Here is a 13,749-nt window from a genome sequence, read left to right as displayed (position 1 = left end):
TATCTGCCTTCATGCCATAACCACCTGGGCTCTCAACAGAGGCCATTCCAATGCGAGAGGGTCTATTTATTACTGAATGCGGGATTCTAAGGCTCTGAGCTTTTCCCCCTTATACCCTTACCCCGGTAGTTTTTATTCAATAACGTTGATTCGAGATACTTCTGCTCTTAAATAGGACCTCCCCTTGCCAAACCACCAGCTTTAAGGTTAAACACAGCGTACAGGGGGCAAATGGTAACCACACTTGCAAACATGGGGCGCAGCCGTCTCAGTAGCCACACTCCCAGCGTGTCCTTGTCTGAAATGACTGAAGTGGCTTGTGACACATTCAGAGGTTCCCGAGTACAGTAGTTGGAAGGTTTTTGCTGTTGTCTTTGTTTTTGGTTCAGACCAACCTACTTCCGTATTCACCCTTGGCTTGATCAAATGTACTCCCCCGGTGTTCTAGGCCAATCAATGTATTTAAAAGTCTGCTGGCCACACAGGTATCTCAATTTTTTGCCTGTCGGTAGTTAAAGACTAACAGAGATAGGTTGGAAGACTGAGGTCCACGAGTGACAACCTTTAGCCGTCTGATTTCCGTGCCAGTAAAACACACAGCCAAAGCTGTGGGGCTTACTTCTCATATAAACATGGGATCAGAGAGGCTAGGAAGCCAGGTTCACCCGCTTTACACTGCTCGCCCGCGAGGCTCCCCACTGCGATTTACTTTCGTTTGATTTATTTTTAAATTTTGTCCCTTTTCTTGAAGAAATGTCTTCATTCTTAGGGAAGAGTTAACTACCGTGAGAGGTTATCCTTTTTACCACTTCTGATTATTACTCAGGAGGCTAGATGAATAATTTGGGGTCGGTGCCTTCCTTGTTGTCCAGAGTAAAATAAGAGAAACCTAGTTTGTTCTCACTCTGGGCCCATCCTAAATTTAAAAGATGTCCCAAGTCCAAGGCTGGGCAGACAGTAGCCATAAGGGAGGTGGTCCAGCCCTCCAGCCCACTGAATCAGGATGAGTTCGTTTGTTTTTGTATTTGTTTAAAAACAGAGCAGGAGCCTTCACCCACCTTCTGATAACACTGCTTTTCTCACTTTTTATATAAATCTTCAAAATCTAGACATCACACAGCCCCAGAAAAGGGAAATTCTCTCCAAGCCTGGCTCCACCACGGCTCTTGAACAAGCCCAGCTCTGTCTGGCATTTTTTTTTTTCTCCAGCGGGGGTAGGGGACAGGGTGAGAGAATTTCAGTCTCCCAGGCTGTCTCATGATTGCCGGGGCATAAAGAAGTACAGTCCTGCAACAATGTGGGAACATCTTTACCCTTTAGAGAGGGACAAAACAAAAAACAAAGCAAATCAAATTGCTTGGCACGAAGGCGTAGCAAAACCCCAGGCTCTCCATTCCTTGTAGCATCTGTGGGAGGTGAGAAATGAGGCAAGCCAGAGAGAATGGTGACGCAGACTTCGAAGGCAAGAGTCACCCAGTGTACACATTTGCACACAGGTGCAAACCAGGTTCAGCTGTCCGTTTCTTTCCTGTATGTTCACGTGTGTTTCTGTTTTGAAAATTTTAGAGATCGAACCCCAATTAAGAGCCCCGAGGAAATTGCAAATGTCTTAATTTGGGGGCATTTATAAATATTTCAATCTGTGATTTTGCAGTGGGGACATTTGAGACATTGGATGTGTTATGCCCGTATTTCTGTGGTCACCGCAGTAGGTTTGATGGCATCGTGACTGTTTTTATTGCTTAAATTTGAAAGCCCTTTGTGTGTTTTCCCTAAGTTTGCCCAATATAACAAGGCCAATATAGAAAGAACACATCAACGGCACGCAGAAATCAGACCTTTCTATGAATGTGCATCAGAGTTGGACAGTTTTAAGAAATTCACAAAATGCATTTTCCACAGAGAGGCTATGATTGGAATGCACAGTTCTCTACCCAGATCGCAGTCATCTGCTAAGCACCTCTTCCCTGTTGAACACAATTCATTTTCTTTTCCTTTCTTTTTGTCAAGTAACAATTTTTTCTATAATTAGAACTCCGGATTGCAAAATCACATTCCTCCCTTCTCCACAGATTCTTGGATCTTTAGTTAGGATTAGAAAGGGGCATTAATTCAAGAAGGGAGGATGAGGGAGGGGTGTCTGTGGAGCTTTGGGAGAGGAGGAGAGGAAGTAGAAATAGTTCTGTGCTCACCTCCCCACGCCCCCTTGGCCTCCACCCAGCCCAGGCCTGGGTGTGAGTTACACGCTGGGGATTTGGATTCTGAATTTATTCTAAATATTCTGATCACCAACCTTGAGTGTTTCCAAGCTAAGATGCCAAAGAATGGTTTTTCCTTGTGGTTGGTTCTTTCGGTTAGGAAATAGGAGAGGCCATGAAACCTTATAGAACTGGGAGAGGAGGCGTGGTAACCGCTCTCCTGAGAGAATCCCCAAAAAGGATGGTTGTGAAGGGAATCCTGGGCTGAAAACTCCGGTCAGCAGTGCCGAGTTCCCTTTTGCAACCAAAATCTGTCCTGGTTCTGCATGACTTCATCCACTTCTGGAAGGCTGTGGAAGTGGGTTTCTGGTCTCCTTTGGGGGATTTTCCAGAAGGAAAGCAGGCCTGAGGGTCCCAGAAAAATAGGCAATCCCAAACTAGGCCCAGAGGAGCAGAGGGCAGGTAGCGGCTGGTGTGCAGGGGCTGGGGGGAGTATTACTAACAAGAGACGGACCTTGGCTTATGACCCCCAGTTGCCAGAGGTCAACTCTAGGTCATTCCTAGGGCCCTAGCTTCCCACCAGGCTAGATGTGTTTGCAGGGTGACTGACAGGCCTCTGGCAGACCCTGAAATCCCCGTGATCCCTAAAAGCAATAGAGATGTCCTTAGCTCCAGGGCTTTGGCCCCTTACCACCTGGTCCCTGTCCCATCCCAGTGTCCTCTCTATAATTTCTGGCACCTCTACCCCCCATGCCTAGTCACCAGGGCCATCAGAGAGACTCAGAAATCACTGCCTTGTACCAGAAGGCAGTCACCTAAGCTGAGCCTTTGGACCCATTAAGTCACTTCTGGGGCAGGTCCAGTGCAGACAAAGGCAGGGATGCAGAGAAGAGCTGGGAAGTGGCTCTGGCATGTCTAAGGCCAGCAGGAGCTTCCCACGCCAAGGACTTTGAAGCCTGGAATGAAGAAGATGAAGGCGGGGAGGATGCTGAGGTCCCGTCTCCCAGTTTCCATGCATCCCCTCTCCCCACGCATGCCCTGCACCCTCCACCCCGCCCGACCCCCTCCCGGTCTACGTTTTTCTGCGGGGCCCATTCACTCTGGGCATCACTGCCCTGGCCAGGTGCACTCCGCATCCTCAGGGTCCCCTGGCCACTGCATCAAGCGCAGAAGGACAGGAAGCAGGGCCCGTGCGGTCGGGTCCGGCGGCTGCCTGAGGCCAAGAGGAGTCCTCGCGTGCCTCAGGCCCTGGGCTGCGCCCCGGGGGACCAGCAGGCTCAGGACGCTAGCAAAGCAGCTCCCCTCCGAGATGCCCGCGGCCGTGCTGGGGCACCACCGGCGGCCACTCCCAGCAAGCCCCAGGGCCCCACACCCACCCGGTGCCCGCGACCCAGCTGGGTACTTGGATTTGTATTAGGATTTGGTTTAAGGTTTCCAAGAGGACTGCCCTGGCCACAGTGGATCCCTTGGGGACATTGAAAATACCTGCTCTGCTGCTCTCTGGGGTGGGCGCATGGAAGGAGGGAGTGGGGTTCAGCCCTAAAAGGCTCCGCCTTTCACCTTGGGACACCCCCCATCCCACCTTCCAGCTGCCCCAGGAACCTTCTGCAAATAAGAGCATCAGCTCCAGATCATTTGATTTTTACTCTATTAATTTTCCGGCCCATTTCCAGATCTAGATTTTTTTTTTTTTCCTGCTCTGGTTAGAGACAGTGAAGAGGCAAAAGAAAAAGAAGGAAATCTAGATAGAGTGTTTTAAAATCTTTCTAGAAATCTCCATACAGTTGGGGTTTTCCTTGATAGAGTTTGACGTTTATTGTAGAGGAAAGCTACTCAGGAAAACTTTATTAGGATTTCACCCACAGCTCCAGCAAGAGGGGCTTGCTTGCATTCCCAGATTTAACACAGTTGCTGTCAAATCTCAGGCACTCAGAAACTGTCTAAAGAGGAGAAACTTTAAAACAACTAATTTCAGAAGGGAGACCTTCCATGTAGGATTTTTTTCTTACAGGGACCTTCAGTTTTTTGTATCCTTGAGTGTGAAGCAGTTAAGCATCATTGCACCTTCTTAAATAAATCCCCCCCGCTTTTTTCCTTTTTCTTTGCTTAAGGAAGGATTCATAAATGTGCAGATAAATATGTTGAAACGAAAGCAATGATCTCAGCATCTGGCGCACTTTTACACTGTCAGATTCTACTGACATCTTTTTTCTTAGAATGGGGGAAACCTGCAGTCATCATTCTCAGATGAAATCTATTCAAAGATGATAGTTGAGTCTGTTTTCAGGCAATGGATCCAACATATTCTTTCATCTGCCATTTATCTATCTATCTAATCTATTTTTGGAACTGTAACACATTGTAGGGGGTAGGCTATTAAAAGATAAATCTACCATTTCCACATTAGGACACAGACATGATCACACGACAGAGTTCTTTTTGGCCTACTCTATGTGTTGGTAGGCGGGAGCCAAACCTAGCCTGAATGGTCTGTCTTAGAATAATGATCTTCCCATAAAACCTTCGCTGGACTTGGCATGACTCAGAGCATCGCAGGGGTCAGAGACTCAAGAGCATCTGTATGTTCTCAGGGTGCACTGTCCGTGTTAATTCCCTGCACTGTACCGGTAGTGAGACCTTTAAAATCTTCCTTGGAATATCACTGTACATTCCTATGCTATTTTAAAAGTACTATTTAATGGTTAGGTAAATAGGTCCCACTTTTCAAGGCTCTGTGCTAGCAGACATCTGGCTTCCACTACACCGCTGTGGTCAGCATGGAAAATCTCCTCTCCTGCTCCGCTGTGAGACCCCTTCGCCCTCCACCGCCCTTCCCCAGTGACTAGCCTAGGTGAAGGCGATGAGAACAGAAAATGGCAATGGCTTTTGGACCCCATTCAGGTGTGCAAACAGAATCTCTCTCTCCCCAGCTTTTGAAAGCGAATGCCTTGATAACAGGATGGGCTCCCCAGGTGGCCAGAGAATAGAGGTCATCTTGAGGAAAGGGACACCAATGATCTAAAAAGGACATCTACTTTATGAGATTTCAGGCAAGATTCCAAATACGCATTTAATGAGGTCCGATTCTTTTTCTCCAGAAATAACAGAGGCTATGAGTGAGCTGGTCAGGAAGGCAAAGGGGCATTTTGCAAAGTCTCCGTTCAATTATTGCTTTGTAATATTGTTCTAAAATTGAAAAATGCCTCACGAGTCTATGATCTCCTGTAAATATTCCTTGCAGGAGCTTAACATACGTTTGCACTGCCCCAAAGGAATTACAAAAATATTCCCTCCACAATCTCTTAAGCTTTTAAACTCTATTCACTAGCATTTCTAAAAGAATCTGTTGTTCCTAAAGACTTTTTTTTTAAGTGACCTTATATGGGAAGTTTTCTTGTTTTGTTTTGTTTGTTTGTTTGAGATTAGCCATTTGAAGTTGAAATGGAGAATAATTGATATCACAGATAACACTTCCAGGTTTTATAACTTCAGTATGTTTCTTGTTTCTTTTTTTTTTTTTTTGGCATAGAAATAATTTATTTGGCAAAAGCTTAGTGTATACTCTGACATGAAAGAGTATTTTGTGCCGTAATGTTTTAAAAGCATTTCTAACGTGAAATGTGGATGAAAGCCCATGATGTATTTGGGACAGCTCTGACAGATATGAATACAAATTTGTTTATATGAGTATTTTAATGCATAGTCAGACTATTTAGATAAAGGGAACTGGGAAAATTATAGAGTTACGCTAAATGAAAATTTAAGTAAAAGATTCTGTCAGTTACAGCAGCCTACAGATTTCAGCAGGTGTATGCGTTGTGTGTATTTTTTCACACCAATTGTAAAGTAATTCAAATAAAAGTGGGGCAGATTAAAGAAGAATAACTGAATCTCCACGTTGGAAAAAAAAATTAGATTGACTCACTGGTTTATCACAGTTATTGTACCCAGATTGACTGTAAGCATGTTGAATTTTTTAAATTAGATTTTAAATATATTTTGACAGTCTGAACTTGTAGAGTATGGCTAACTAGGGGGAGAAATGACAGGTCTGCTTTGTTATTAAACTGCTGTCTGGAAAATATTGGACTCCGTACAGTAAATGATAATTATTTTGCCACTTACATTAGTATAGCTAATAGCGATAAGGGGTTTTTGAACCATAGAAAGCTAACTGCTTTGAATTACTGTGCTTTGTTATTCACTGTGAAGCAAAAAGACCTTTTTTTTTTTTTTTCTAAAACAATCTCATTTTCATATTGTCGTTCTAAGCATTCTCTACTACTAATTTAAACAGAGAGGAAGTTAATAAATAAAAGGGTGGTCTCTAAATGGTTCTGTTTGTTAGAGAGCATCTGCAATTAAGGTCATCAGTGCCAGCGGAATAGACCAGGGCCATGGAAGAGGAGGGGGGAAGATGGAAGAGAAACAGGCCCTAGTAAAGAGCCGGGGTTTGGTTTTGGTTCCCTGGGGATGGGCAGCCTTTGAACACTTGAGAGACACCCATCAGAGACCATTCATATCCTCCTCCACTGTGAACCCAGGATCGCTTGGTTCTCTGAACTGAGGGCAGCTCTAAAGCTGATCCAGGCTGCCAGGCCAGTGGGCATCACTGTCTCAGCCCCCCAGGACCAGAGCAAGAGTGAAGAGGGGTCGTTGATAAAGCATCCCACGCCATTCTCTTCCATGTGAACCCTTCCTCTGGCAGGGCTGAGACCAGGATGCCAAGGCAAATGGACCTAAATCACTCTTCTTTTGGTCTCATTCTGCCCTTTTCATAGGTAGTTAGGCTGCCTTGAACATACTGTCCTTCTAAAGCCCTCTTCATGGTTATTAATGACCCTTTGTTTATTTTAATATATTTACTAAATCAGGTACCCAAGGGAATCCTCTACATCAGTGATGTGAAAAATCCTGTTGCCTGAAGTCAAAGAGGTACATCTTGATTTCTGATTTGCATGTGCTTGTTTTAGTGCATTTTCCATGAGGGAGACAGCAAGCAAGCAAAGCAAGTGAGGAATGCTGATCGTTTTCGAGGTGCCAAGGTCTCCTGCTTCAGTGGTTTTAGCATTGGGGTTTCACGTGTACGTAAATGGTGATACCAGATGCTGAAGTGAAGGATGCATTGTGTGTTGAGATGAGCATGCATGCATTTTTATATTGATTTCATGACGTAGGCGTGGTGTACAGAGTACTAATCCAGTCCGAGTAGATCTCAGATCTTTAGCCTTAACTAGCGTGAGTCTGTTGACTCATCTTTATATTTGAATGTCAGACAATTTGCGTTGTCCCCCTCCTGTGTCCAAATGTGAGTTTGGAGCCACTCCTCCCTTCAAACGTAGGCAGAGGGAGGCAGAAATGTGATTTTCACCTATGAAAAAAAATGAAATTAAGCTATTTAAATGGGTTTTCAATTACAGGGATCCCGGGGTGAATTTAATTATGAATCCTCTTCGTTTAGAGAGCTAGACCAACACTCTTACACCAATAATTACTTAGTGTTATCGTTTTATGTATTCCTGTTACGTCTTATTGGCTAATGGAATGAAGTTTGACTTTTTTTTTTTTTTTTTTTTATTAAATTTGCTTGCTGAGAAATTTGCATGAAATACAGCTTTGGGTTTAAGTCCCACCGTCAAATTGCTACTGTTTAAGAAGGAGACACTTTAAGAATCCAGTGAATTGAGGGTGTCAGGAAACAGACCCGGATTTTTTCCTGCTCTTCTGATATGGTATCTGATTACTTACTTTTACACGTTGTTATAAGGACAGGCTTTGAATAACTGGACTGTGAATATTTAACATGATTTCTTTCCTAGCCTTAAACAAAATTAACATTTTCTTTAATAGCTCTCATACATAGATTTTAACTAAGTGTACACCTTTGGGATTAATTTGTGTATCCTTTGTATGCATGCCATACCAATACTTTATTTCTTTCTCTTTCTATTCCTTTCTTTTATCCCTGTCCTTATAATTGCAGTTTGAAAGCCATCTATTAAATATAATGATCCAGACACACCGGGCAGGTTTTGTTACACCGAAACCATCCATTTTGAGCAAAGAGTTAATGAACTTTTAAGGCAAGGTTCACCCGGGTCTTGACCGCCCCCCCCCCCGTAATATTTCATATAAGGTTACTGGCGGGAGAGAAATCAAATTTCAGCTGTGAACACGATTGACAGGCGAGAGTGAGGAAGAGAAAGGCATTTGGCTAGATGGGGAATTTGGAGAGGAGGACAATTCCTCCAAGTTACTCTGTGGTATTAGATATTATAAGCTGATATATGAAAAGTTCAATACTTGATACTCCTGGGAGAGTTACTTAGTTTATTTTCAGAAAGTCACTTTGGTTAAGAGATTTCAGTCCTGGAAGCCAAAAATGGGGAATCACTAGCTTTCTGCTGTCTTGCTGATTTCCACTATGTACAACTTTGTGGCTTATTTTTGGCAATTTTCTAGGCTAGAGTGTGAGAATTAAATCACAAGCCATTTGGGGAGGCATTTGATTATTTTATTTATTCTCAGAAACACAGTCTAGATTATATTCTGGCTCTTGGGCATATTACAGAATAGTCATCCTAAGTGGTATCACAAAAAGATCAAATTCTCCATTTTCATAGCATCCCTTGATCCTAACATTTTCCATTAGTGCACGTTCCAGCTTAACATACGCAAATCTACCCAAGTGCATGATTTATCAAGGTTGTGCCTTCTAAGCAAAGTCTTCTAACATGACGATCAAGAGAGACAACAATCCCACACTGCTGTTTGATGTCAGTTTCTCCATGGTAGCATCCCTGGGTCAGGTGTGATGTTAGCATCGTCACCATGGAAAGAAGTGATGGTGTTGCTTGACCCTAAGACAAAGAGTGGCTTTGGAATTCACCTTAGAGGCTGTCTCTTAGCGTGAATTGTCAAAAGGAGGTAACACAACTACTCGTGGTTGGCACCAAAACTGAAAGCAGGCCTTTAATACATGCTCTTTCATCTTGTGTGTTGAAACACTGATTTCAGGAGATACTGGTGGACCTTAGCCTGCTGATGTGTATGCTCTACCCATTACAGATGTTCCTGACATTGGCTAAGACCCATCCGGATGCAACCGAGCCTTAACAGAGCTGCCTTGGGGCAGGGCAGGTCGGACACATATAACATAGGGGAGAGGCCTGTTGGTAGCTTTCCTGTCACCCGTGGGAGTTTCCTGATGGAACTTGTAAAAACAGCTCTTCCCGGGTTCTAAGTACCCGTCACTTTTTTTTTTTTCCTAGTCTTAACAATTAGCTGAGTGGATATGTTTTATCCTGACTGTACCTATGCTGACGTGAATTCAAACCAATGTAAGGAAGGCTTTACTCTGTTATGAACTGGGATATAAACAAAAAACACAGTAAAAGGACTCCGAAATCTTGTTTCTACTTTGTATAACGTGTCCTCCCACGTTGCCAGGAATCACCCAGAAATAAAACGCAAGCATGGTTTCCCAACGTCCAGTGTCAATGTGGGTACCTGAGCACAGCTATTTAATTCCAACATAAAATTAAAGATGTCATAAGCATATTTCCTTTGCAGAGTCCATCAAAATATTTTAACAGAAATGGTGAATGAGGTGTTCTCAGGCAGAGGCCATGGGAAAACACAGACAGTAAGTTTTCGTCTCCTGGTGCCTCGGTTTGAAAAACCCAAGTGAGAACCGTGGCTGGTCTTGACTGTGGCTTCACTGCAGACCCCTCAGGGCCTCTTGGTACTCAGTTTTTAGAGTAACTGCCCCGTCCTGGAAGACAGCAAGGGGCAGGATGCTGTCTGGCACGCAGATCTGGAGAGCAGACCAATCCGTCACAGATGCCATGAGTATGTCTTAGGCACATTACATCACTGTATTTGTTGGCACTGAGAAAATAAGGGAAAATAATTCTGTTTAAAGCGTTTTATTACTGGGACTAACTTACCTAATTGTTTGTTGTTGTTGTTTGTTTAATCAGATTATGCTCCTGCCTAAGCCCCCCCATCCCCCTTTCCATACAAGGCTGCCTAATGTCTTCCTTTCTGTGGACACTGGCCCACTAGTGAGCAGATTTAATCAATTAATTATGGCAGAGCAGGTACAGGGCAAGCAGCTCAATGAACTCACATTATTTCCAGTCAACGTTAGAATGCTATCAAAGGGGCTGCTGTAAAGAAAGGAACATTATGCGTTTGGGAGCATTTGGGGGTGGGGGGAAGGAAGAAGGAATTTTTGCACTAGTATAGCACTCGTTATTTAAAACAAAATGATGCTTCTGTAAAGAGCTTTCGTTCTAAAAGCACACATTCAGTCACCTGCCAAAATCTCAGATTTATTGCTGCCGTTCACAGATGCCAATGTTGAAACTCTCCTCGCCTGCCGCTTGCTGAGTCTTTCATTTCCTCGATCCAAAAATTACTGTAAAGTTGTTTAGTGTCTGCCTTTTTTTTTTTGCTTTTCCTGGCACCTAATGAAATTATCAGCAATAAATGAGCTATACAGAAGGGTTGGGTTTGCTTTTATTTATTTATTTATTTTTTGGTCTTTTTTTTTGGCAGTATTTGGAAAATGCTGGGACAAGGGTAAGCCGGTGGGAATATTCGGAGTGCCTCCCTTTCCAGCGTCTACAGGAAATAAAGCTATTAGCATTTATATAATTTCAGATGGGAACTAATACTGAAGGGGGGAGGGGGGAGGAAGTTTCAGGTGTTGAGTGGGAAACAACACAGCCCTGACCTCCAGTATAAACTGCTGGAAGATATTACCACCTAATTAACAATCCAGGGGCGCATCCTACACCTTCATCACTGGTGAGGTGAAAATGACAAAAAAGAGAGGAAGGGAGTTTGTTTTTTGCCATTCCCTCAGCAAGCAATCATCCTCTAATGACGGGTCATCCACATGCAGCAAGTGACGATTTCTTTTTAGTCCTTTGAGTCTATAGAAAAGCACAGTAACTTCATTTGCTGGCAGGTAGGCAGTAGAGGTGAGAATTGAATTGATCTGAAATTGACCCTGCGGTCACGCCTCCTTTAAATTGGGTTCTTCAGACAAAGTTTCTTTTCTTCTTCCTGGGCTCCTGCCAGCAGCCAAGCTGAGTCTTGAGTGGGGTGGGGTTGAGGTGCAATTATTTAAAGGGATTCTGACCCCAGGGTTGAACCCCCAACGCAAAGTTACTCAGGATGGAGACCTTTTGTTACAGGTGGTGCTTAATTAAAGGGCTTGAGTCTACCGCGAAGGCGTGCCTCCGGTTTGTTTATATTTTAGAATGAGGTTCATTCCTGATGTACAAGAAATGGCGGAGGAAGCATCTCTTACTGGGCTGAAAGTTTTGAATGGAGAATAGAATTTTCTGTTTCCTTTTAAATTTCTCTTCCTTATTTAACCGCCCCCCCCCACCCCGCCTCTTTCTGATGGAGCCATTAAAGGCCTTTCAATAAATCTTAGGGTGCACACGATACCTTTGACAGTGTTGGAAATCCTGCCTTGCTTTTCAGATGGCCAGGCGAGCCTGCTGGACAGGAGGCCTGGCCTCTCTCACCTCCCAGCGGCGAGGGTCGCCAAGAGAGATCAGAAATTCCTTCACTCATTTTGACCTTTTGGACCTCAGCTGAGAACCCCTGTCTCATTCTTTGCTCCAGTGGTTAGTGCCTCCTGGTAGTTCTGTCCTGATGCTCCAAGGCTGTTTTGTTTATGTGATATCCAGTTTTCCCAGCCATTTTCTTTTCTTTTCTTTTTCTTCTTCTCTTTTTCTCCTTTTAAAGCCCGGAAGCAGTTCCTCACCACTGCATAGTAGAAGGAAGGTGCACGTGCTTTAACAGGCGTGTTTGGAGATGTGAGCCGCAGTTCCCCCGTGCAGGGAAGGAGCCACAGTTTGGTATGAGGACAGGACTTCTGTAGACCTCGGGGCTGCCCCGCGGCCCAGGGCGGAGGGCCCTCAGCCGCGGTCCTCTCGGCTCCGGCAGCCTCTGGAGACTCAGCACGCATGCGCATGCGAGGCACCTTTCCCAGGAAGCCTGGCTTTCCCCCGTGCTCGGCGCTCTCCTGATCTAGTGGAGCCTCTGGAACCAGAACTCGCTGCTTTCAGAGTGTTCCCCAGCTTAGTTCTTGGTGATAAAACTGTTGGTAAAAATGGGATGCGTTCAAAACACTCTAGTCTCCACGGGGAACCTGGTTAATTAGAATGTTACCTCTGTTGGCTCTGATCTTTGCTCACTTTGTAGCGTCCTGACAAGCCCTTGTGTAAAACGCCCGAAGGTCAGTGGAACAAAATAGCACGTGGCTCGTGCGCTAAGCCCTCCCTACACGTTTGTGGGCGGATAATAGGCCCAGCTCCCAAACTCAGCTGGGAGGACTTGAGTTGGAGTGTGTTTGGGCCTTGCAGTCTGGTTCCTGCCCCGGAGCAGAGGGTTCCCTTGTCCGTCAGAGCTTGGAGCATTCATAGCAGCGCGGAGACAGTCGCTCGGCTCCGGAGAGGGAAAAAAAAAAAAAAGTAAGGAAGGATTTCGTTTTATTCTTTTCGAGCCCGCTGATATTAGTAATGAAAACTTTTCCATCCCTGTTGCTGAGAAATTTGTGTTTTTTAAGGCATTGGTGGGGATGTGATGGCGAGGGATGGGGGGTGAGGTATTAGATCCAGCAAGATGTTTCTGTCTGTCTTTACTCAGAGCCTTACAGTGTTCTTCAGATTCTGCATCCTCTCCAGCATCCTTTCCTAATACAATAAAAAGAAGGCCCTTTCCCATGTTTGCCACGGTTAACTTATCAGATGTTTCACTTTAGGAAAGATGGGATCCAAGTGTGTGATTTCATTGGAAATTCGTCAGGTGTCACTTGCCAAGCTATTGAGGACGCAGTTATTCTGAGAAGGCATCTTTTTACTATTTCTTTAAAATTTAATTAAGATCAGGCCACTGCCTGGTTTCAACTGGACGGTTCCCCCGCCCCCTTTTTTCTTTCTTTCTTCTTCTTTTTCTTTCTTTTTTTTCTTTTTCTTTTTGGCTATTGCAAGCTGCAGTTAAGTGACCTGTAATTTATAATCACAGTTTGGTGTCGTTAAACTGTAAAATCTGACTTTGGCGTTTTGCTCATAAAATAAATAATTGAAAAAATATAGCAATGAGGCTTGTACAGTAGAGGCAACGTCAGTACATGTATATCTGTGTATCTGAATATATGTGTATGTATTTTTTTGCTGGAGGCTCTTAAGCTAGCCCTGAAAAAGCATCTTAGAAAACTGTGACTGTCAACATCCAAGTAGGAGGATTCCCTGATAAGAATATAAGCACATTTTCTTTAATGAACTTTGAATTTGTTTTGTAAACTCCCTTCGTCATTCACGTTATTTTTTAAGGTGTATTATTTCGGCACTAAGGAGTCAGCATATACACGCTCGAATTCTCTGTCTATAGGCTATAGCGTGCCTTAGCTAGAAAGACTTATTTTTTCCTTTTCTTCTAACAAGGATGCTCATTTAGAAAGAAATGTTTATGTGAAGTGCTTGTCAGTTGGCATTTTTACTGGGTTGCTAACCCAAAGGTAAAATAT

The sequence above is a fragment of the Delphinapterus leucas genome, chromosome 20 (genome assembly GCF_059928025.1).
Source record: "Delphinapterus leucas isolate spDelLeu-1000000601 "Yukka" chromosome 20, BTC_Dleu_Yukka2, whole genome shotgun sequence".
In the NCBI taxonomy this organism is placed as follows: domain Eukaryota; kingdom Metazoa; phylum Chordata; class Mammalia; order Artiodactyla; family Monodontidae; genus Delphinapterus; species Delphinapterus leucas.
The sequence above is the reverse complement of the archived record's forward strand: the minus strand, read 5'-3'. Positions refer to the sequence as shown.